Here is a 25,777-nt window from a genome sequence, read left to right on the forward strand (position 1 = left end):
TCACTGTTGTCCAAGAAATAATATGACAAATGATGCTCTAGGTCCCCTGGGACTTCTGCATAACAGAAAGGAGTAAAGAGCCAAGCTTTAAGTATTATGCCGTGTTCAAGACAAGACACTATCAAAATTGTTTAATATGGTGAATTAAAACTGTGTATTTATTTATTTATTTATTTACTTACTTTTATTGTTTTTAAGATGGCTGGGGTTCTTTTTTTTTTAAGTTTATTTATTTTGACAGAGAGAGAGAAAGCACACACATATGTGTGGGGGGGGGGGGCGGGGGAGAGAGAGGGGGAGAGAGAATCCCAACCAGGGAGCCTGACACAGGACTCAAATCCACGAGCCATGAGATTGTGACCTGAGCTGAAACCAAGAGACAGACACTTAACTGACTCAATCACCCAGCCTCTCCAAACTGCATATTTAAAAAGGAGAGCAAAAAACAGTATAAAAACCAGCCCCAAATTTACCAAAAAACAAACCAAACAAGGAAGTAGAAAACACTAATGCTATTGTATCATTGTCTACTGTGCTTAACAAATGACCCCAAAACTTGGTGACTTAAAACAATATTTATTTCCATGGTTTTTGTGAGTCAAGAACCTGGTAGCAGCTTAGTTGGGTGGTTCTGGCTCAGGACTTTCCTTCTGAAGACTTGACTGGGGCTGGAGGATCCTCTTCCAAACTCACCCATTAGCCTCATAGCCATTGTCTAACTCCTCACTGGCTGTTCACAGAATCATAAAATGGAGACTTCCATCGGACTGCTTTGTGTCCTCACCATAGGGCAGTTGGCTTCCTTCAGAGTAAATGATCTGAGAAAGAGCACAAGAAGAAAATTAGGATGACTTTCATGACCTGGACAAATACCTTCACTTCTACAGTATTATACTTATTAGAAGACAGTCATTGAGTCCAGTCCATGCTCAAAGTGAGGGGACTTCACCTCTGCCTTTTAGGAAGAGGCTGTCAAAGATTTTGTGGATACATTTTTAAACCACTGTACAATAAGCTTTTAAAACTGAGGAACTGGGGGTATAGTAGGGACACCATCTTCTAGAATAGCGGAGAAGCTGGATACACAAGAAAGCTCTGTGCCCAACTTCATTGCCACCCCCAGAAACTGGAGAAGAGTCAACAAAATCCTGACCGTTCTCAATAATACTCCCAAATCTGAAGAGAGATCTATAGGGAATATGTATGTATCTCTCTTTGATCTTCTGACTGAGGAATAATAGGAATGGATATGGAGAGAAAAAATACAGAAAACAACAACAACATTACTGACTCTCTCTCTGGAAAGTATTAAAGGCTCCAGCGTTCTAGACTGAATTGGAGAAACAACCCCAAACCCAAGGGTATCTATCAACACTGTTGGTGCTCCACTCACACCCCACCCCCAGCATTCACAATTACTATGTTTGCTTTTCAGGCTTCCAGTTCCAAGCATCTCCAACTCTCTGGGGGCTTTTCTGACCAGCAAGGCTTACTTAGCCTCTTGTAAGGCAGGCAGGAAGTACTTGGGAATTAATGACTCCTCCTAGCAAAGTTCAACCAGTGACTTGACAACAGGTGGGATAAATATCCAATTCTTTCACTCCTTATTATGCTAACTCTGGTATGTGTTCTATGCAGTCTACCAGAGTTCCCTGGTGGAATTGAGCTCCTGATGGCCGCCTGAATGCTCTACTCCATAGCATGCTCTGGCTTCCTCCACTTACTGGCTTCCTTTCCTTCCCTTCCTCACTTTTCCACTTCCTTACCAGTGCTTCCTGGGGTCGTCTCCCAAATAAGCCACTTCTACTTATTTCCTTGCCTTGGGTTGAGCTTTTGTGGAAACCCAACCCACAAACCATGAACCACTGAAAAGAATAGAATATACACTCAGATGAAAAGTATGAACTGTGGCATAGAACAATTAATAAAATCCCAAAAGAAAGAGTAGAACCCAGGTAGTGTCAAAGAGAACATATTCATCATTATCTGTAGTATGATTCTATTTTATAAAAGTACTCTTCTCTTGCTCCCCATCCACCCAACCAGCCATCTACCATCCATCTCTTATTCCCCTATCTATAGAGATGCATAAAAAGATGTCTAAAATCATGCTTTTCTAATGTTAAGTTTAATTATCTCTAGATGGTGCAACCTGAGGTGTTTTTAACCTTTACTTTTGTCCTTTTCTACAGGGTACACATTCTATAAAATAAGCATCTTCCATTTTTACAAAAACAATAATGACTTTTATTCTTTAAAAAACAAAGACTACAGACAAATACGCTAGGAGGTGAACCAGAGTAGTTCATTCTAGATGGTGTGAGTATACGTTTTCTTCTATGACTTTTTATATTTTTAGTGAGAAATGATTTTCTCTTCCTCATCTCTACCAAATCAGTAATGTGTTTTTAAATTGAAAATACAGTGTTGATGAAAGGCAGCAAAATAAGTTGTATATATTACAGAGCAGGGAGGAGGATACTGGAAAGCTGTAAATTGGTAAGTTGGTAAAACCTTTCAGGAAGGTAAATTAACAATATAAATCAGAGGCTTTAAAAATATCTATGCTTTTGATCTGGTAATTCTGCTTCTGCATATATAGCCTAAGGCAGTGTTTCCCAACACTGGGTCCCAGCATCAGAATCACATGGGCCTCTCTAAAGATGTCTGAATCAATATCTCTGATTCGGACTGAGATATGAGAATTTGGCTATAACAAGATCTCCTGATAATTCTTATATACACTAAAGCTTAAGCCCTACTGGCCTGAGCAAATGAGATTCATTCATTAATGCTTACTGAGTCCCTATTAAGAATCAGGCTCAATTCTATGCACTGGGGACACATCTGTAAATCTATAAACAACACAGAAAAAGTCATTGTGCTCATGGAGCTTATCTTTTTTACTCAAAAATTTTATATCAGTATATTCATTATAGTATTATTTATGATAAATACCAGGAAATTCTCAGTGATATTCAAAGAATGGCATGGGAAGCTATTCACCATGTGTTGTCAGAGGAAAATAGCCATGATCCCTTCTTAAAAATATACACATGTATTGATAAAAAAGAGTAAAGGGAAATATATACACAAGAATATTAATCTTTATGGGGCACCTGGCTGGCTCAGTTGGTAGAATATGTCACCTCTTAATATCAGGGTTGTGAGTTCAAGCCCCACATTGCAGGTGGAGCCTACTTAAAAAAATGTATATGTGTGTGTGTGTGTGTGTGTGTGTGTGTGTGTGCATACATACACACACATAATCTTTATTTTCTCTGAAAAATAGTATTATAGATTATTTTTATTTATACTTTTTGATATTTTCTAAATTTCTGGAATAAACATAAATTACTGACATAATAAAAAGAATATGTAATGTTGAAAAAATTTATTTAAACACCAGGGGATATGCAAAATTTCCCTATGCTAGGTCGATCTTTTAAAATATGTTCTGATTTAACAATATCAGTACACAGTTACTCTTATTTATGAACTGAACCCTAGAACTTTTGATTCCATTTTGGGGGCTGTTCATTTCCTATTTCAGGTTTAAGGAGATGAGCTTTCACGTGTTTTGTGTTTGGCTAGCTGATGAACCCTAAGTACTGTCTAGCTGTAACAAATGGAGAGCTCAAGAAGATTCTTTCTTCTTAAATTTTAAACAGTTGTTGCTTTTTCTGGATTTCAAATATAATACATAATTTTCATATAAGAATATTAAGAAAAATATAAAATATAGAAAGAGAAAATTAGCCACTCCCCCAACCCCAAGAAAACCATTTTAAAGGACTAGATTATATTCTTTTGGATTATATTTCCATGTATGAAATACATGTGTTACATGCACACATACACACACACACACACACACACACACACACACACACACACATATATATGTAATTTTATTTGCTTTAATCCTTTACATTCTGTTTTGGGTCACACTATTACCTTCTACCAAATATCATAGCCATCTTTCTATAAGAAGACATGGACACTTCATCTTTGTAATGGCTATATAAATTACATTGGATGGACATATGTTGATTTATTTAAAGAATTATCATTTAATCTTTCTTATGTTACATTTTATAACTGATGATTATTGCTAATTATATAAGAAATCTACTGATTTGACATGCTTATAGTTATAGCTGGCTTCCTTATTCCTACCTCTCATTGGACCTAATTGCTTTTCTTTTGATTGTCTTAAAATTCCTAGGAAGACAATCATATCATTTAGAGATCATGACACTTTTGTATCTTCTCAATACTTCTCATCCTTTTTCTTCCTGTTGTCTTATGCTTTGGCTAAGACCTCCAGAAGAATAAGTATCACTGAGCATGTCCAGCTATGTAATTTAGGTAAAAGTTGATCTTTTGGGTTCTAGAACTATTTAGAAAGATGGTTATCTAATTAACCTATGTAGACCTGGCCTGAGTGGGCTTGTTCTCAAGTACCACCTTGCTTTCTCTTAATCTGACAATGTATCTTAGAGATGGAGAGTTCAAGGTGGACATTTTTTTTGTTTATTTTTTGAAAGAGAGAGAGCGCCAGCTGAGTAGGGGCAGAGAGAGGGGGAGTGAGAGAGAGTCTCAAGCAGGCTCTATGCCATCAGTGCAGAGCCCAATGTGAGGCTCAATCTCACAAACCATGAGATCATGACCTGAGCCAAGGTCAAGAGTTGGATGCTTAACCAACTGAGCCACTCAGGTGCCTCTCAAGGTGGACATTTTTTTTAATGTTTATTTATTTATTTTGAGAGAGAGACAGAAAGAGTGAGAGCCAGGGAGGGGCAGAGAAAGAGGGAGAAAAAAAAAAATCCCAAACAGACTCTGCACTGTCAGCGCAGAGCCTGATGTAGGGCTCCATCTCATGAACTGTGAGATCATGACCTGAGCTGAAATCAAGAGTTGGTCACTTAACCAACTGAGCCACACAGGCGCCCCAAGGTGGACATTTTTAACTGCAAGCAGCAAAGGCAGAATGGGGAGGTGGTGGACACACTATGGTAGGTAGTACTAATTTGTAACTCCCAGCCTCAGACATAATCTTGTCCTATTCCCCAATTTCCTATTTCTGCCACCTTCTACCACAAGAGAAGAAAAATAATTAGGAACCCTCCAGTTCTGCTATTTCACAACCATGTTATCTCCAGGCAACTCGGCTCCTGGCTGGACAGTGGTCATTTAGGAAGGCAGAACCGCTGCAGTGAGTAGCAAGGAACTTATTAGTATAACTAGTGTCTCTCCAAGTCGTGGTGGGAAAGATAACCAAACATGAAGATTTTGGTAGCATTACCGGTGTTCTTAAGCTAATCTAGAAAGTTGTTTTAAATTGAGTGGGAGATGGTTTTTAAAAATTATTTCCACTTAATTCTAGTTTGCAGCCTAGAAAACTGGAATTATTATGACTTTAGGGAGAAAAAAAGCAAAGACTATTTGAGGTCAGCACAATACTGTCAATATCCAAGTTGGAAAAGTTGGAAAGCTATGCTGTTTTTTCTTAGTCTCATCTTGTTCTCAGTAATTGCTTCCTTTCAACCATAAAGTTGTTTAGTGTAGGAGAGATATTCCAAGGCTTCTCTTTATATTCACTGCTGCAAGATCCCATTTTAGCATAATTACAGTCTTGGAGTTGCAGAGACAGGCTCACTCTATCTAGCTGTGCAGCTGGCTTTCTCAAATGACAATAGGATGCTCACCAGCTTAGCAACGTCCAAGGCTGGGAGCCAGGGGGAGGCCCTCATGCTGAAATTTTGCCCTTGCTTTGTCTGTATTTCCTCCGTGAAAATGGGGAAATGGCTTAGAATATTAAAAAGGCACAAAGTTGTTTTTTTTTTAATTCTTTCCGGGATTTTAAAGGGACGTGCTGAGTTTTGAATGTGGATTTTTAGTATCCCAAATCAGAGATTATTCATCTTTACATCTCCAACTGATATTACTGAGCAAAAAAAACGACAAAGAAAAACCAATTTTGCACTGCTTTTCTCTTCTCCTTGTCCTTCTTCTTACATTTCTTTTTCCTTTTTGTGGGAAGATTAAAGAAAGTCTAAATTTGCCTGCCTCCTTTACCTGCAGAGTGACTCCACATTGGCTTGACTCCTTGCTATAAAAATTATTTTCATGGTTTGAAATAATCAATAACTGTTCACATTCAACCTTCATATCTCTAGAGACTTCTGCTTACATCTACACTGACTTTCTTGCTTCTCAGTAAAGACCAGCTCCCCCCCCTTTCTTCTACCCAGCTTACCCAGATGTATTGCCTGCTGCCCCCACATTCTGTTTATTCTTCCTTCACACAAATTCTTATACCTTTCTATTCCACTTATCACAGCCTTAGTTCAAATCTTTATATCTCTTTTCTGAATTATCACAAAACATTTCCTAAATGGTCCATCTACTTGTAGGCTCTCCTTATCCAAACTCTTTTAAAGGTTTCAGATCAACTTTCTTACAGAACCACTACAAAAGAATGAACGAAAAGCATTATAAACCATTCCTTATGTGTCAGGGGCCAAAAGAGACATTGGAATGCTTGGATGAAAGACACTTTCATAACTGTACTTTCTACTCTGGTCAAATTGGTGTCTTTCCTGGCTTAGGGACAAGCTCCCTATATCAATGATTTGGGACTCTGGAAATGTCTGGAGATATTTTTGATTGTCCCAATCAATGGGGTAGAGAAGGGAGCTACTGTCATCTAGTGTACATGAGTTAAGGATGCTGCTAAGTATCCTACAATGTACAGGACAGCTCCCCACAACAAAAGTATTACAGTACAAATGTCAGTGGTACCAAGGTTGAGAAACAATGCACATATTAGTAGTTGACTCATTAGTTGCCCTGTCAGTTCAATGCCTCTCCTCTACATGTAATCAAATCCTCCCCATTCTCCAAAACTTCTTCAACTCTGCCTCTCCTAATCAAATTCTTAAAGCACTTTTGGTCTTAAAGCACCTCTCCCAGGGGGGTGTATCAAGTGTCATTTTCCTGTGGAGATAGTGCTCTATATCCAATGTGCCCTACCTTGTCAGGGTATTGCTATAAGTCACTAAGCCTATATTCTACTTTATTGTCCATAGCACCAAATACATGGCCCTCCATATGTTACCCAGTTAGTAAATACTTGTAACTCAGAAGATGATCCCATTAGCCAAGAAATTGGCAGTTGAAGTGGTCAGAGGAGATCTACTGCAGAGTTGCAGGGGCGCCTGGGAGGCTCAGTCACTTAAGCATCCAGCTCTTGATTTCAGCTCAGGTCATGATCTCACAGCTCATGAGTTTGAGCCCTACATTAGGCTCTGTGCTGACAGCACAGAGCCTGCTTGAGATCTTCGCTCTCCCTTTCTGCCCCTCCCCTGATTGCACGTGCATGCTATCTCTCTCTCTTTCAAAATAAATAAATAAGCTTTATCTGCAACAATCTCATTAAGAACAAAGCTAAGAGGGGGTGCTTGGATGGGTCAGCTGGTTAAGCGTCTGACTCTAGATTTCAGCTCAGATCATGATCTCACGGTTTGTGGGATGGAGCCCCATGTCAGGCTCACCAGCACAGAGCCTGCTTAGGATTCTTTCACTCTCTTTCTCTGTCTCTCTGCTCTTCCCCCACTGCCTCTCGCTCTCTCGAAATAAATAAACGTAAAAATTTTTTTAATTTAAAAAAATTTTTAATTAAAAAAAAAGAACAATGCTAAGAGAAATGAGAATGTAGAGAAAGAAAGGGACAGGACCACAAGAAGTACTGTCTAGAATAAGAAAGTTAGAATGTGCACTTAATCAGACTTTTTTCTATTGTGGTAGGATATACATAACAAAATTTATCCTTTTAAATATTTTTTATGATTTTTTATTTTTAAGTAATAAATGTGGGGCTTGAACTCACAACCCTGAGTTCAAGAGTCACACACTCTACTGAATGAGCCACCCATGCCTTCCTCATTTTAACTATTTTAAGTATACAGTTCAATGATACTAAATACATTCATTTTATTGTGTAATCATCACTATCTATCATCCAGAACACTTTTAATTTTATAAAAGTGAAACCCTATACTCATTAAACAATAATTCCCCATTTTCCGCTTCCTCCAACCCCTGGGAACCACCATTCTATTTTCTGTCTCTATAAATTTGACTATTCTAAGAACCTCATAGAAGAGGACTCATACAGTATTTGCCCTTTTGTGACTGGGTTACTTAGTGTAATGTCTTCAAAGTTCATCCATGTTGTAGCATGTGTCAGAATTTCCTTCTTTTTAAAGGCAGAATAATATTCCCCTCTATGTATATACCACATTTTGTTTATCCATTCATTGTCAATGGACATTTGGGTTGCTTACACCTTTGGTTATTGTGAACAATGCCTCTGTGAACATGAGTGCATAAATCTCTTCAAATCTGCTTTTACTTCTTTTGGGTATATGCCCAGAAGTGGAGTTGCTGGATCATTTGGTAATTCTATTTTCAAATTTTTTGACAGATTACCAACTATTTTCCACAGCAGCTGTACCATTTGATATTCCCACCAACAGTGCATGAGGATTCCAATTTCCCCACATCTTTGATAACACATTTTATCTTCTGTTTTGGGGAGTTTTGTTTTAATAACAACTATCCTAATGAGTGTGAACTGGTATCCTATTGGGGTTTTGATCTGCATTTCCTTAATGACTAGTGATGTTGAGCATCTCTGTATGTGCAATTGGTCATCTGTGTTTCTTCTTTGGAGAAGTGTCCATTCAAGTCCTTTACCCAGTTTGTTTAGTTTTTTTAACGTTTGTTCATTTTTAAGAGACAGAGAGAGACAGAGCATGAGCAGGAAGAGGCAGAGGGAGAGGGAGACACAGAATCTGAAGCAGGCTCCAGGCTCCAAGCTGTCAGCACAGATCCCGATGTGGGGTTCAAACTCACAAACTGTGAGATCATGACCTGAGCCGAAGTCGGATGCTCAACCAACTGAGCCACCCAGGCGCCCCTACCCAGTTTTTTTTTTAAAGCAGGTTGTTTGTTTTGTTGCTGTTGAGTTATAGGATTTCTATATACATTATAAATATCAATCTTTTTTATCAACTATATGATTTGCAAATATTTTCTCACATTCCTTGGGTTACCATTTCACTCCGTTAATAGTGTCCTTTGATGCACACATGTTTTAATTTCGATGTAGTGCAATTTAGCTATTTTTTCTTTTGTTGCTTGTGTTTTAGTATCATATACAAAAAAATTATTGCCAAATCCAACATCATAAAGATTTTCTTCTATGTTTTCTTCCAAGAGTTTGCAGTTTTTGCTCTTACATTTAGGTTTTGATCCATATTGACTGAAGTTTTGTATATGGTGTAAAGTAATGGCCTAACTTCAATCTTTTACATGTGGATATCCAGTTTTCCCAACACCATTAGTTGAAAAGACTGTCCTTCCTTCATTCCATGGCCTTGGCATCCTTGTTGAAAATCATTTGACCATATATGAGAGGGTTTATTTGTGATCTCCCTATTCTTTTTTTTTTTTTAACGTTTTTATTTATTTTTGAGACAGAGAGAGACAGAGCATGAACAGGGGAGGGGCAGAGAGAGAGGAAGACACAGAATCGGAAGCAGGCTCCAGGCTCTGAGCCATCAGCCCAGAGCCCGACGCGGGGCTCGAACTCACAGACCGCGAGATCGTGACCTGAGCCAAAGTCGGACGCTCAACCGACTGAGCCACCCAGGCGCCCCTGAGCTCCCTATTCTATTTCATTGGCTTATATGTCTGTCTTTAGGCTAGTGCCATACTGTTTTGATTACTGTGGTTTTGTAGTAAGTTTTGAAATCAGAAAGTATGAGATGTCCAATTTTTTCTTCTTTTTCAGTATTGTTTGGCTATTTGGGGTCCCTTGAGATGCCACATGAATTTTAGCATGGATTTTTCTATTTATGCAAATGATGTTGTTGGGATTTGATAGACATTGCATTGAATCTATAGATCACCTTGGGTAGTAATGACATCTTAACAATATTACATCTTCCCATCCATCACCACTGGGTTTCCTTCCATTGATTTGTGTCTTCTTTAATTATTTCATCAAGGTTTTCTAGTTTTCAGTGTATAAGTCAACCAAATTCTTTTCTTAAAGAAATTATTTTGCAAACAATACAATAACAACAGTTTTAGAAATTTAAAAATAGAAGTTATTCATTTCAAATCTCACTTCCCAATAGATCATTTGGCCTAACTTTTCCCATGTATTCTTCTAGTCTTATCTGCATGTATATATCATTTCAACATAATCATAAATCATCACATGAATCCAATTTTAAACCTTGTTTTCTATAATTATTATATTCTACTCATTTTCCATGCAGTCATATAGTGACTTCAACAGCTGAGGGTGCTGTACCAACAGTGGATTCTATCCAGAGGATGAAGTATAGTCAGTGGCCTGAGGCTTAGAATAGGAGTAGAAATGGAAATCCTCTTTTTTTTTTTAACTTCCACTAAGTAGTGGAAATAAATACTTACTAAGCACAACAAAAACAAGAGTTTTAAAGATTGCTCCAGAGAAGCTGTTTTGGTGGTTAAATGAGAATAGTCACAATTCAAGAAAAGGTATTGGCTGACTTTACTAGTGCCTCCTCTGAATATTTTCTAATCCTAGTTCTAACATGTAGCATTTAACATTTGGAATCCATCTTGAAAGACAAGAGACCCAAAGCATCAAGAGCATTTATTTGCTACACTTATAATGGCAGATGATTGAAATATTCATATCCATCTGTAACTTTTAGTTACTCAGTTTTCAATAGCTGCTTAGGAATTCTATGAAACTGCATAGAATGCAAATAAGTTTTTTTATATGAAAAGAAATTTTAGTGATATTTGGTTTTATCACCTTTCTTGGAATGAAAAACTAAGTTGATGGTGATGAGCGTTGAATTGTGAGGTATGAATTTGTAAAGACAGGTTTTGGAAGGCTTGCCATGCCAAAGTTTATAATCAGAGTGTGAACTTGCCCCTTCAGTGAAAGCCATCTGTCTCCTAGAATTCTCTCTCCTCAAGTAGTTAGAAGAAGCCTGTATACACTTGACTCTACCAATGAAAACCCACAGCTTCACCTCTTCTTTTACAAGTGTATGCCATTTCTTGGATGAATTTGAGGACTGCTGAAATGTAAGCATGCGTCTTAGAGTCTTCCTTTCTCTAGCTGCCTTCTACTCCCTCTTTTTTTTCTTAATTTCTGGTCAGACTTACAAAAGATATTATGAACAAAAATCCTCATAGGTCTCCTTCTCCTCCTTCTTCTCATTCTCCTTCTCCTTCCTCTTCTTCAATTCTTATGGCAATTTTAAAGCTTCTTATATAAATATCCTATTAAGTCACATTTTTCTACTGTGACCACTTTCTCTAGGTTCAAGAATTGGAACATTGGTAAAACACTTATAATGTTCCTTTTAATTAACTTCTAATGTTTGCTTTCCCACTCAGTTTAAAATTAAATATTTTTTATACAGGAATATATTTTTGCAGTCCTGGATTAAAACTTAACTCCCAGAGACCAGCCCTGAAAAATCTGAGACCTTACTTAAGAGGTTAAAATAATAAATACCCAATGAACAGCTACTGGAGAACTGGTTAGTTTAACTTTTTAGGCTGGGTGCCCAAGGTGGGCTGCTTCCATATGTAGGGCACACACACCTTATTGTAGAGTGCAGAATGCACACATTTTAGCTAGTCACTTTCAACATATGCCAGGGACGTAGATAGCTCCATTAGGCAATGTCAGAGAAGATAAATGTATCCAAATTACTTGCCAAAAATGCTTAGTGAGCATCAGAGAGATGGGTTCTGCTTTCCAAATTATTAAGCAGACTATTCAGAAGTACTGAAACATTCATTTTTCATTGCAGATTGTTGACTGGGAGCCGGAGACAGCTGTCTTCCTCTGATGCCCCATGGTAATGCCCACATGAACTTTCTCCCTTCAGCATTCAACACGCTAAAAGGTGTGAAAGGATATGCATCATTTAGCAGCACCGACATCTAGGATTTGACTGGAGAATTTTAGGCACAGAAGCCTATGGATCCTGGAAGGTCAGTTGTCTACCTCTAGATGAATTTGTTTCAGTAATATCAACTTGTCTGGTTTTCTCTGCACACACAAAAAAAGCTGAAATAAATTACCACATTCTCAGGGTCCCTCAGTAGCTCAGATGGTTAAGTGTCCAATTTCAGCTCAGGTCATGATCTCATGGTCCATGAGTTCGAGCCCCAGGTTGGGCTCTGTGTTGACAGCTTAGAGTCTGGACCCTGCTTCAGCTCCTGTGTCTGCCCCTTCCCTGCTCACACTCTGTCTCTCTCTCTCTGTCTCTCAAAAATGAATAAGTGTTCAATTTTTTTTTTAAATTCAGATTTCAGATTCTCATCCCAGGTAGGGCCTGGGAACATGCATTTTCGCAAACAATGAAATTTTGATGCAGGTGATCCCATCACCTCTCATCTGAGGCACACTGCCTGAGGAGCAAGCAGAGCACCCCTCAAAGTGCCCCTCAGAGGACCTGAGCTCTCTTCTCCCCCTTGGGGAAGGATGAAATGAGCATCTACACTCCTTCAGGATTTTAGGCAGAACTACTCATAAAAAAGAATTAAGAGCAGTTAGTAGCATTATTTTGACATATGTCAACTTAGTCATCTTCTTTTCTCATTCTGGTATTTCTTCAATTTTTCTCCAAGAAGAAATGAATTGTTGGCTCCAGCTCTAGATCTCAGTTATTATTTTACTATTTTTCACTAAAGAGCAGAAAGCTATCCACCATGGCCGCTATGTTTAGGCAACAGTTCAATTATCATATGATTATTCCTTTATTAGTAACTAGTAGTGAGGGACTAGAACTCTAGCTAGCTTTTCCCTTCTGACCACTAGACACTTTGAAGAGAAAGCATATAATAGGAAATAATAGGAGGTATGGGGGGCATTCTCTGTTTGAAACTACATCTTAAGAAACTTGGATAAAATAGGTGAAGTTCCTCTTCAATGCTTTTCTTATTGACTTGGAACTCCCCACCTTCTCATCCATTTCTTCTTGAGAAGACCTAAGTGTTTCTCTGTTTGCTACCACCCGGGTGCCCCTCAAAAGGGGCCTCTAGCTAAAATTTTCTCCTCCTTCCTGTATATCACAATGTGTTCTCCTATAAAGCTTTAACTATTCATGTATCAATATCAGTGCAGAAATCAATTTTTATTGTTCCCAAAGAGAATCTAGCTGCACATCAAAGGAATAACACACTCAGGCCAAGTGAGCTTCATTCTAGAGATGCAAAAGTAAATCAATTTTAGGAACTCTATTAACTTAATTCATTTTAATATATCTGAGAAGAGTCACCTAAGATCATTTCCACTGATGCTAAAAATGCTCTTCAAAAAAATGTACATCTGTTCTTCAGAAAAACTCTCAGTCCTCAACATGATTGAGTAGATCTGTCTTAGCCCCAGAGCCATCATCATACCTAATGAGGGGCTACTAGAAACATTTTCACCAAAGTCAGATAAACAAAGGATATTTATTTCCTCTTAACTCTCATAAGTCACTATAGGAAAATAAATTTCATGGATTTTGGTATTGAACCACCAAAGTTCAAATGCCACCTAGGACCTATGAGACTGTGGGAAATTTACTTACTATTTCTGTGCTGAATTTCCCTTTCTGTAAATGTAGACAATGATGAGACTTACTTCTTAAGGCTGCTTGCTAAGAGGTGTAAATAGATTGACAAGTATAAAGTACTTATACACTACAAGGCATATAAATACTCAATAACTTTTCACTATCGTCATTATTATTTAACGTTATTTTTTGAGGTACTAGACAAGTAGACAAACCAAACAGATAGGAGAAGGGAATTTAGAGGTATTAAAAGGAAAGATCAAATTATCTACATTTTCAGTTACTGTAATTATAAAACTGGGAAATCTAAGAGAATCTCCTGAAAAACTACCAAAAACCAATAAGAAAGTTCTATAAATAGTAGAGTATAAAATTCACATTCAGAAATCAATAGACACCATGTATATGAAGAAAAATTAAATTTTAAATTTTATTCTTTTTTTTTGAAAGAGAGAGCAAGCAGGGGAGGGGCAGAAGGAAAGGGAGAGAGAGAATCTTAAGCAGGCTCCACACCCAGTGTAGATCCCAACAACTGTAAGATCTGACCTGAGCCAAAATCAAGAGTCAGATGCTTAACCAACTGAGCCTCCCAGGTGTCCTGAAACTTTAATTTTAAAAAAGGCATAGCATGTTCCTAAAGAAGAAGACTCAGCATCATAAAGATGTTAATCCCCCCTCAGTTAGTTTATAAGTCTGTCACTATCACTAATAAAATGCAAGGAATATTTTTAACTAGATAAGCTGATTCTAAATTTCATATGCAAAAACAATCATTCAGGAAGTTCCAGGGAAATTCTGGAAAAGAAGAGAGTAAGTGACCATTTGTTCCAGCAGATATTAAACATTATAAAGTCTGTCTTTCAAAAGTATATACTAGCACACACATAGATTAACTGAATAGAATATAAACCTAGAAATGAGCCTACACACACACACACACACACACACACACACACACACAAGAATTTAGGGTACAGGGGCGCCTGGGTGGCGCAGTCGGTTAAGCGTCCGACTTCAGCCAGGTCACGATCTCGCAGTCCGTGGGTTCGAGCCCCACGTCGGGCTCTGGTCTGATGGCTCAGAGCCTGGAGCCTGTTTCCGATTCTGTGTCTCCCTCTCTCTGCCCCTCCCCCGTTCATGCTCTGTCTCTCTCTGTCCCAAAAATAAATAAACGTTGAAAAAAAAAATTAAAAAAAAAAAAGAATTTAGGGTACAAAAAAGTTGTCATTAGTATCAGCTGGGAAAGGTGGAACTATTATAATTTTTTTAGACGGTGATGTGGTAATAATATAGCCATCTATGAGAAAATAGAAATAGATCCTGTCAAGAATTGTGACAAGCCTGAGATCGTACCCAACAAGTTAGCCTGCTAGGGTTTCAGAGATGCTCTCAGAAGACAGAGACTCCTGGGTCAAAGACAAAAGAAGCATGAGCTCCATAACGGCATCAGTTCCCCTTGCTCCTTAAGTACCCTGAGAGTGGTGCAGAGATTGGCCCGGGGGATGCCCCACACAGTAGGTTGTGTCACAGGGTGAGGAACTTTGAGTTTAGGAAACTTTCCATCTCATAAGGGGACTGCTAGCAAACCTATCTAACCTAAAGGGAAACATCTTTATTATCCTGACAGCAAAGAAATCTGCCCTTTGACCTGGAGAGAAATATTATTTCTATCTCCCAAGGCTGATCACTACATAAGCATCCCTGCAAAGAGAGTTCAGAACGAAAGTTGTCGTAAGATGCACAGATATTTGAGAGCTCCATGAACAACTGACTCGCAACAGGTCCACACCTTTCCTCATCTACCAAGATAAATCCAAAATGGTTCAAAAACTTAAACGTTTACAAAAAAAGGAGGGTGCCTGGCTGGCTCAGTCGGCAGAGCATGGGAATCTTGATCTTAGGGTTGTGAGTTTGAGCCCCATGTTGGGTGTAGAAATTACTTAAAAATAAAGTCTTTTAAAAAAGAAAACAATAAAAGAACCATAGAAAGAAAGAATACTCAAAATGGCAGAGACCTTACTAAACTATGATGCAAAAATAGTATAACATAATTTTAAGGGCATGCTAAAATCACCAAAACAAAGTCAAGAAACAAACTGGGGAGGAGAATTTACAAGTCATATCAGAAACACAGAGCTAATTAACCTAATACAACTGTTATAAAGAAAATGCTAAGTGAAAAACCAAAGCCCAACAGAAAAACAGACAAAAAAGAAAAACTGTTCACCAGAAAAGAAAATACAGATGTTTCTTAAACATATGAAAAGATTTTCAATTTTACTCAAGAACAGCCTACTAAAATTACAATAACATAATATTCTTCACCTTTTCAATTGGCGCAACATAAAAATGTCCTAATACACTATATTGGTGGCATGGAGAAAGAATTAGGACAATCTCTATGAAGAGAAATTCGACAATACTACCAAAATTAGAAATGTGTATGTTCCTTGCAAGTCCATTTCTAGGAATTTACAGATACACCAATACACATGCAAGTGTATACAAATGAGATTCACTGCAATATTGTTGGTAATGGAAAACTATTGGAAGTAACAAATTTCCACCAAAAAGGGATTTGTTAAATAAATTATGGTACATCCATATATATAATGCAATACTCTGCAACTATAAAAGAGAATTAGGAAACTCTATGTGCAGATATGGAAAAGATTTCTAGGATATAAAGTTTTTCAAGTTGATACAGAAGAGTGTATGCTATATGTTGCAATTCCTCTTTTTAAAAAAGGAGAGGACAAATTTACATTTGATTATATTTATATAAAATGCATCAATAAAGATACATGAGAAATTAATAATAGTGACTGCCTTCAGAAAGGGGAACTGAGTGGCTGGGAAAGAATGTCTTTCCACTGTATATCTTAATCAGTCAGGATTCAGTTACAACTAAAAGAAACCCCCTGGCTAGTTTTAACAGAAGTGCCTTTAAGACAAAATTTTAGATTCTTACAAAACTCACTGGAAATGCTGGAAGAGCAGACTTTAGAATAGCCCCCCCACCCCTCGCCAAAAAAAAAAAATGCTCCTAGAGAAACACAAAATGCTCAAGGAAACTGCTGACTCTTTCACTCTCAGGAAACCGGGGTGAGGGCAGTGAGGGAGAGAAATTTATGGACTTGACTTCTGGTTCCAGGTTCATCCAGCTTAGTTTCATTCCACAGATCAGAAGGCAGAGTCAGAGCCACTACAGATGACTAGAGGAGAACTTGGGCTTAGCTGCAACTTAGCTGATACCACTCTCATCAGCTAAATGGATGACTGACATGCCATTTCTTGCCCCAAATAATTTATTTCCAAATTCAAATTTTATAAAAGTCGGTCTGATTGGTAAATCTAACTCGTATATGAAACTGTAGTTTCAAGGATCTATTTAAATACAGTTTTCACTTTTCAGCCTTATAGAAAGTTGGCGTACAGGCTGAACAAGCCCATCTATTGGATTTACTACAATATTACTTTTTAAATTTTGAAGCACAAAAATGCATTAACTATTTTTTATTCTTATGTGTGTTTTTTTTTTTTGAGAGAGAGAGAGAGAGCAGAAAAGAGAAAGAGAATCTCAAACAGGCTCCACGCTCAGCATGGAGCCCAAGGCAGGGCTCGATCCCACGACCCTGGGATCATGACCTGCACTGAAACCAAGAGTCGGATGTTCAACTGACTGAGTTACCCAGGTGTCCTTGTGTTAGCTGTTCTTAAAAATTAAAGTAAAAAATTAAAAGCTTACTAAGTCTGGCTTATAACAGCTTATTCATAATCACAAAAATAAAAGTAACCAAGGGTCCCTGTATTAGTTTGCTCAGGCTGCTATAACAAAATACCACAGACTTGGTGGCTTAAACAACAGAAATTTATTTTTTCATAGTTGTGTTATCTAGAAAGTCTAAGATCAAGGTACCAATCAATTCAGTTTCTGGTGAGGGCTCTGTTCTTGGTTTGCAGACAGCCTCATGTCTATGTGATCACATGCTTTTCCTCAATGCGTGTGCTCAGAGAGAGAGAGAGCTCTGGTGTCTGTCTCTTCCTCTTCTTGTAAAGGCACAGCCCTATCAGATTAGGGCCCCACCCTTATGATCTCACGTAACCTTAATTATCTCCTAAAGGCTCTGTCTCTAAATACTGTTTCATTGGGGGTTAGAGTTTCAACATATGACTTTTGGAAGGACACAATTCAGTCTGTAGCAGTCCTTTAACTAGGGAATAAAGAAAGAAAATCTATTACATCCATACAATGAGATACTACTCAGAAATAAAAAGGGACAAATTATTGAAGTATAAAATACCATGGATGAATCTCAAATGCATTATGCTAAGCAACTAAAACCAGATTTAAAAGGCTATATTACTGTATGAGCTTATTTTTTTTTTCAACGTTTATTTATTTTTGGGACAGAGAGAGACAGAGCATGAACGGGGGAGGGTCAGAGAGAGGGAGACACAGAATCGGAAACAGGCTCCAGGCTCTGAGCCATCAGCCCAGAGCCCGACGCGGGGCTCGAACTCACGGACCGCGAGATCGTGACCTGGCTGAAGTCGGAGGCTTAACCGACTGCGCCACCCAGGCGCCCCATGTATGAGCTTATTTATATGATGTTCTGGAAAAAAGCAAACATACAGAAACAGAAAACGGATCAATAACTGTTAAGGAACAGAGAAAGGTTTGACACAAAGGGATGTGAAGGAATTTTTTGGTGTGATGGAATTATTTTATATTCTGATTATAGTGATGGTTACATGACTATTTGTATTTGTCAATACTTACAGAACTTTACACTAAAAGAGATAACATTTAAATTATACTTAAATTTTAAGATTAAAAAAAATCCTATTCCATGTCCTCTACCCTATCAACTAGTCATCATATTGTAAGGTAATAATGTCTAATAATGATATAAAATAGCTCTTCCCTACCAAGTATTTCTTTTATTGCTTTTTGAATTTAACAGAACTTCCAGGAGAAGATAAGATACTGACTTAGCTAAAGACTGAATCTTTTTTTTTTAATTTTTTTTTAACGTTTATTTATTTTTGAGACAGAAAGAGACAGAGCATGAACGGGGGAGGGTCTGAGAGAGAGGGAGACACAGAATCGGAAACAGGCTCCAGGCTCTGAGCTGTCAGCACACAGCCCGACGCGGGGCTCGAACTCACGGACCGTGAGATCATGACCTGAGCTGAAGTCGGAGGCTTAACCGACTGAGCCACCCAGATGCCCCCTAAAGACTGAATCTTAATGAAAGTTTAGAGAAAGATTATTTTTTCATTAGAATGTCCTTTGTGATTAAACTCCATTAACAGAAAGTCACTTACTTAGTGTCCAGGCCCACAAACTAATAATAATAAAGTAGGAATCTGTGTAAACAGTCCTGAGCTCTCTTCCTGAGAGCCAGTTTAAAAAAAAAAAAAAAAAAAAAGGCATCAGAGGGATTGAGAGAACATGAATCCAACCTGCTGTGTCCTATAGCCACACCTACTCAGAAGAGGAGAGCTAGGTTTCCATTTCTCAGCTGATGTCCTCCCCCTCCCCTCTCTCCATTTTCCCACCATCTGCCTGGTGTCAACACAGCAACCAAATATCATTTGTACCATGTTTTATCATCAATAAAAGAAAAATAAACTGGTGAGCAAAGCCTTTGTTATAACAACATAAGAACATTTTTTTAAACCTCACCAAGCAAGGAAACAACAGATGAAAACCACAATCTCTAATGGCACTTCTCTTAGAGAAAACAAGTAGCACAGCACTGATAGCCTATCAGCATGAGGACGCAGAAAATGTGCAGGCAAATTTCCGGCATGTTATTCCCTAGACAGTTTCTCCATTTATTTGCTATGCAGTGAAATTTATTTAAAACATTTTGAGGGTATCATCAGACTAACAATCATCAGACCAGAAAGGTCAACCTATTCAAATGAAAACAAAAACTGCATTGCTCCCAAATAACATCATCCATCCTGCTCCTCTCCACTTAGCGTCCTCTCATCCATTCCCTGATGGTCAGATTTGCACACTGTGGGAAGATAGGTTGCGTCTGTTATCCAACCTCTTCCCAAGCAGGAGAACTAGTTTGGAAGGTAGATGAGGGTGGGAGTAGGGCTGTGCAAATGTAGACCCCTATTCTTCCCCTTGGGAACTGAGCCCAAGAGGCTTCCTTCCTTACTGTGAGTCCAAGAGCTGTATGTACTTGGGTCTGGCCGGAGTTGCAAGGAAGCAGGGCGACTGCCAGGAATACCTCTACAAGATGACTGGGATTCACACTTGGCTGCCATGCTCATTGCTGCATTTCTGCACTGCCTTGCTCAGGCCTGGGCTGCCCAGTGAGACCCACAGAAGTATTCACTCCTTCCCACTGCTCTCAGCTGGTCACTCATCCCTATTTTTAGGATTCCTTAGCAACTGAACAACCTGTTATTCCATAGCTAATATTTTGCATTCCTGAGTCCATTACTACACTTATCACCCCCTCCTCCCTTCCCCCAAATGTATGCCATATTGTGCCTGCGGGTTCTATCCTCAGATGTATCCCCTATCATCCCTGTGAGTACTCCAGGGACAGGAAAAGCATATTCATCAGCATCTGCTCTGTGCTGCACAGCTCCTGGATTCAAGACATTCTTCCTACTCTGAACCCCTTCTAATGAAGTTGAACCCTATTCCCATCTTCCTATTTACACCAGAGATGAGGAACAGCTAATCAACATTCTCTTTATCATAAGGTTTCATTTTACTTTATTAGAAACAAGAAATACCTGGCATATTTAAAAAATCAATTAGCTGCTTTTGAAAAAGCCATAGGGCAAGAGAGCTGCACCTGTCCCACTATGGCTCCAGTATGGGAGGAGAATTTATTTTGTAAGTCCCCGGGCCTAAGAAACTCTGCCATTTTTATTGTAAATCATAGAAGCGTTTGTGCTACTGTTGTAGATGTTATCATATAACTGAGTGGGGGAGATCTCTGCTTTTTTCAACTCAGGATCATTTTTAATCATTCAGTCTTGGCAGCTCCGGTTCTCAGCAACCCCTCTCTGTTACTAACAGCTTGTTCCTATTCTTAGCATGGTGGGAATGTTGGCCTATGTGATGTATTTTGGGAAAATCAGCTAGAGTCATTGAATGTACAAATGATGAAGCTCATTTTATAGATATTTAAATTAAGATAATGCTAACCTTAAACTGCTCAATCTTCCACAATGAAAACCATTTCTAAGTGTATCCTATTTATTATGAACATTTTTTTTTTTCTGGTGAAAAGAGATTCTATTTTTCTTTTACCATGAGAACTTAACAATAAACAGTTTTACGGTGACCTCTCAACAAAGACCAACGTACTTTCAAATTGGAAAGTGTGGGTTCTAGACTCACTGGTACAGACTCTGCTTCTGCTCTCCTGTGGCAGCTGGTATGCTCCACTGAAGAATTGTCCTTGGTGGAGCCTGAAGCAGGACATTCTTTTGTGCAGGCCCTTCATTGTCTTGCCAACTATGTCAGGCTTTGTCACTCTAGTACTTAATGGAAGGGCAAGATGTGAATGTGAGTAATTTGCATTAGCATGGACTCCATAGGCCCAGAGTTTGACTCGTTTGCTACAGATTATAATATACCTTGTTTGACATTAGCTTTAAGCCAAATAAACCAAGATAGAAAACTTGAAGAAAAAAAAAAAGATGCTATGAGATTCTGAGTAAGTTGGAGGCACTGATTGGCTCAAAGACCTGCCCTTTTATCCGGGATATCACATGCCTCCTGTCAACCCAGGGGAGTAAGTCACTATTATGACTCTTACCCTTGAGGTTGAGATATGTGCACATTTCACACTTCTATAATTTTACCATCAGAAGCTGTCTTTTGGACAGCTTGGACATTGTCTTTTGCTCTTAGTAAACATTATGGTTAAATGTATTCTAGCAGCTTCATCTATATTAATATACTTTTCTAAAAGAATTATCTTAACTCTCATCTATACCTACCAATGATGCAAATAATTTTTATTGTTACCTAAGATAAGCCAAAAAGACCACTTTTGCTTCAGCCAGCTGTATGTTTGAGCAAAAGGACAATTTTGATAGAACTATTTAGACCATTTGCCTCAATTTTCAGAATCACTTTGATCCAGCTGATGCTCTGTAGTTTCAGCCAAGAGCTGCTCTGGATGACCCCACCCTGGGGACCCTAAGTCCAAAGAAAAAGCTTCCAGCTGAGGAGCTGGTGGCAGAACTGGGAGATTAAACCCACCCATCCCACTGTCCTCCATGCAGCCCTCTCTCTGCAAGTTTTAAGTCCAGGACAAGAGGCCATTGGAGAGCTGGCTTCTCTCCTTTGTTTCAGAAAGCACAGAGGAGTTCTGTGCTCTCCAGGGCGGCCTTTCTTAAATTCCTAGTGTCAGGATTTGGTTGTTCTAAGTAACATAGCCCTCGCCCCATCTAACACCCCCCCCCCCAACCTCCTGCTCCTTTCTGCCTTCCTCCAGCAGCAAATGGTGGGCATCACATCTCTCCAAACTCAGCCTCAGACAAATTAAAGTCTGGTACCCAAATGGGCCATTTGGTTCCCTTACTAAAGGCAAGTCCAGCATCTTTATTTGACACCTAAAAAGACAATCTGTAACAGATCCGGGGGTAATACACCTAGAAACGATACATCTGAATAACTCCCTATGGGGAAATTTTACCAAAAAGTTCTATGTCAATCTTGCACAACCTCTATGAGCTCATTTGTGAAATAAGATTTGAGTCCCAACCACAATTCTTGGAAGTAAATAAGAAATTTAGGTAAATGTTATGCAACTTTGAAGCTACTATTTGGTATTCCTTTCACTATCAGTTTTAAAAAACTGTTTTAAAAATATCATGTTTTGAAGGGAGCTTTGTTTTTCTCAGCTCTTTCTCCCATCTGCTACATTTTGTAACAAAGCCATAATCTGGTGTTTATGATATTAGTTGCTGTGGAAATTAATTTAATGCTATGCTATTCCTGTTTTACTGAGACAGCCTGAGTCAGTACAGGGGTTTGAAACATAAGTATTACCACAGTAAGCATTTGAAAAAAAAAGTAAAACATTTAATAAATAGAATCAATTTTAGAATTAATGGGTACTCACCTTTGTACTCACATTATTGCTTAGTGGCAGGGACATTTTAAAGGATTAGACCAAAGCAAACTCTATTTGAAAAGATCTATTACTCGAGAAAGGAAACTTCATACAAATGAAGAGATGAGGCTATTGTATTTTACAATGACCTCCATTGCATGTCCCAGCATAAAGTATTTTTAGGAAGATAACTGAACTCTTCCTCCTCAGAATAGTAGATTAGTCTCTCTAGGTTGGGGGGAGGGGGAGTGGGGAACTAATGCAGGAGAAAAGACAGAGCCCTGTAATAGAAGACACTTCTACCTTAAATAATAATTTTCTTAAGGCCTATTGTTCCTTCCACTAGAAAGGAAATAATGCCTTTCTTTCTCAGCACCTCCCTGCCTTCCCATCCACTCAACGAGCCCCTCCAACCTCTTACTGCTGCCCTCCTAAGCCACATTGACACTGCCCTACACCTGCAGGCCCCTCTCCCTTACAGCTTTCACCCCATTGGACTCTCCCACAGGTCAAATGAGACTTGAAGCAGGGGAGAATTCTCATTGGCAATGCTGTGAGTTTGGCTGATGGTAGAGGAGGAAACCAGATGGAGAAGGGGAATCAGACAAGTAGCTTGCTAGGGCGAATGCTGATACAGCTGTTTCTTCATCCTTACAGTTATGACATTCCTGCTTTGACGCCTCCAACTTTACTCATTGCCCCACTCCTGCCCCTGATTTTACACCCTGCCCCTTTGCTGCTCTTTGTCACTGTCCTCTTAGTCACCAAAGGAGAGGGAAAAGCAGTTTGTTATTTGAGAGATTTGGCCTGGATTATTTAGCAAATGCTTTTATTAGGATGCGTTTACAAGTCTGATGTCTTATCTCCTTGTTTCCCTCAGTGAGCTTCCTGAAGGAAGTTCCTGTCTTCCAACATATTATTTACAGACTGGCACTTAGCATACCATAAGTGCATAATGAGTGTTATTTATTCTTTTTGTCATATAAAGATAATTGGTGGGAAATATAATGTATCCTAGCCTCTGAAGAAGCTAGGTCATCATTGGACTATTGTCATCTGGGGCAAGTTGAAAAGTTCTGGAGCCTCTGAGCCAGATGCTCAGATGGGTGAAATGTGCCCAAGGGCTCCAAGTGTGGACTACAGAACCCACAGACACTGCCCATACTGTTTTACTGAGCTCACACCTGAGTCATATACCTGTTCATACCAGGTGCGTGGCTTAGGACTTCAAAGGGAGACTATGATAGTGCAATGGATTTCAAATTCACAGTCAACAAACAACTCAACTCAAGTTAGCTTATTGCTCTATAAATGAATTAGATTTAACTCTAAAATCTCCAGTTTCAATGAGGGGGAGAGACTCAGTCTTGTCACTCTCATTGCAGTTTCAAAGTTAGCCTCTTGGAGTAAATATTCAGTCAAATAAAAGACTTGAGCTCAATCCATTTGGATCTCACATTCAACATCAGAGGTGTTTTCCATTCACAAGGATTCTCCTCTTACCCCTCAAGCTGTGTCTGGGTGCAGGGGGAGAACAGCAAGGAAGGGTCTGATTGTGCCCCAGATGCCCCTGTCTTTGCTTCACAGTTTTGAAGCTGAATAATTTGTAGTCTGTTGTCTTAATGTAATGAAGTCTACCACGCCCACCACCATTCAGTGCCTCCTGTCTCTAGTGAAGCGTGGAGACTGGACCTCATCTTGATCCTTTGGGCTACCCTCCCAAGATCCTGCACTATAGGGTCACCTTGCCCAAGGCAAGAGGACCCCTGCCCTCTGCTGGAAACTCCATGGAGAGCTCCATGTTCAGGCTCCGAGCACTGTTTCCAGCCTTCTCTCTGCTTCCCCTGCCATACTCCCATTTCCACTCTGGGTTCCAAAGAGGGTCAAACCCTCTGTTTTATGGCTACTAAGCTTATCTACCGGTCTCTACCCCCTACAGAGAAAAGGGAGAGGTGTCGGCAGGAAGTTGCAACAGAAGGGAGTGGGGGAAGGTGGGAAGAAAGCCTGGGGGATGGGGGGCAGCAAACAGTCTCAGCTAAACTCTCTTGCTCTCTTCCTTTTTTTTTTAATGTTTTATTTTATTTTTTAGAGAGACAGAGACAGAGACAGAACAGCAGGAGAGGGGCAGAGAGAGAGGGAGACACAGAACTTGAAGCAGGCTTCAGGCTCTGTGCTGTCAACAGAGCACGACATAGTGCTCCAACCCACTAAGTGTGAGTCATGACCTGAGCTGAAGTCAGACACTTAACCGACTGAGCCACCCAGGTGCCCCTCTCTTGCTCTCTTCTTTCCAGATTCTTTCATTGACTCTTTTCAACTATTTGGAGACATTAAAAAGGTATATTATCTTAACCCAGCCTGCTCTTTATTTCAAAATCGAGTAACTTTCGAACTACTCCTTCAAACACAAGCAGCAGATAGGTTTGTAAGCAGGCTTACAAATAAAACAAAAAATCTAATTGCACTCAAGTACCATATTTTAAAATACTATTCTTATTCTTAGTAATAATAGTTAAAATCTAAATTCTAAAAGTATTCCTGGTGAAATCTTGTGTGTGTTTTAATTGGGCTTGCAGATCTTTGAAGCTTCAAATTCTATCATTTTCGCCAGTACCTGATGACTCATGCAGCAATTGGTTCTCGCTGATCTCAGCTTCTTTTCTATGGGCAAAGGGGCAGCAACAGACACGTCTTTGATCATTAATAATTTCAGCACCTCTGACCCATCACTTTCCAAGCAATTTCTCCCCAAGGTGCTCTTGGAATAGAAAATTATGATCTGGGAACTAGGCCTGGGTGCTTTTGGTATGTGAGAATGGGGGATAGCGAGGGACACTGAGGCCTGGAGGATCCCCTTTGCTCAAAAATGAATAAGCTAGCTAGGCTAGAGGAATAGAGGTATAGTCTGGAAGACCCTCAAGTGTCACGGGAGCTATGTTTCCTGGAGTGGTATCCTGGGACAGCCTACACCTACTTACTGGCAGTTCTGTGGGAGTCTCACGAAGTATCTTTGGT

At 39.1% G+C, this 25,777-nt stretch overlaps 1 protein-coding gene and 1 long non-coding RNA gene across 2 annotated transcripts in view; one reads left to right on the top strand and one right to left on the bottom strand.

The window, feature by feature from the left end:
- Positions 1 to 756: 756 nt before the first annotated feature.
- LOC125147719 (uncharacterized) overlaps positions 757 to 25,777 on the bottom strand; it is a 39,242-nt gene continuing 14,221 nt past the window's right edge. The window contains exon 3 of the long non-coding RNA XR_007145291.1: positions 757 to 818. This is a non-coding gene — a long non-coding RNA (uncharacterized LOC125147719). The remainder of the gene's footprint in view (positions 819 to 25,777) is intronic.
- Positions 12,062 to 25,777, top strand: part of APC (APC regulator of WNT signaling pathway) — a 175,165-nt gene continuing 161,449 nt past the window's right edge. The window contains exon 1 of the mRNA XM_047823921.1: positions 12,062 to 12,081. The gene's annotated coding sequence lies outside the window, so the exon portion shown is untranslated. The remainder of the gene's footprint in view (positions 12,082 to 25,777) is intronic.

Source organism: Prionailurus viverrinus, chromosome A1 (assembly GCF_022837055.1).
Source record: "Prionailurus viverrinus isolate Anna chromosome A1, UM_Priviv_1.0, whole genome shotgun sequence".
NCBI lineage: Eukaryota > Metazoa > Chordata > Mammalia > Carnivora > Felidae > Prionailurus > Prionailurus viverrinus.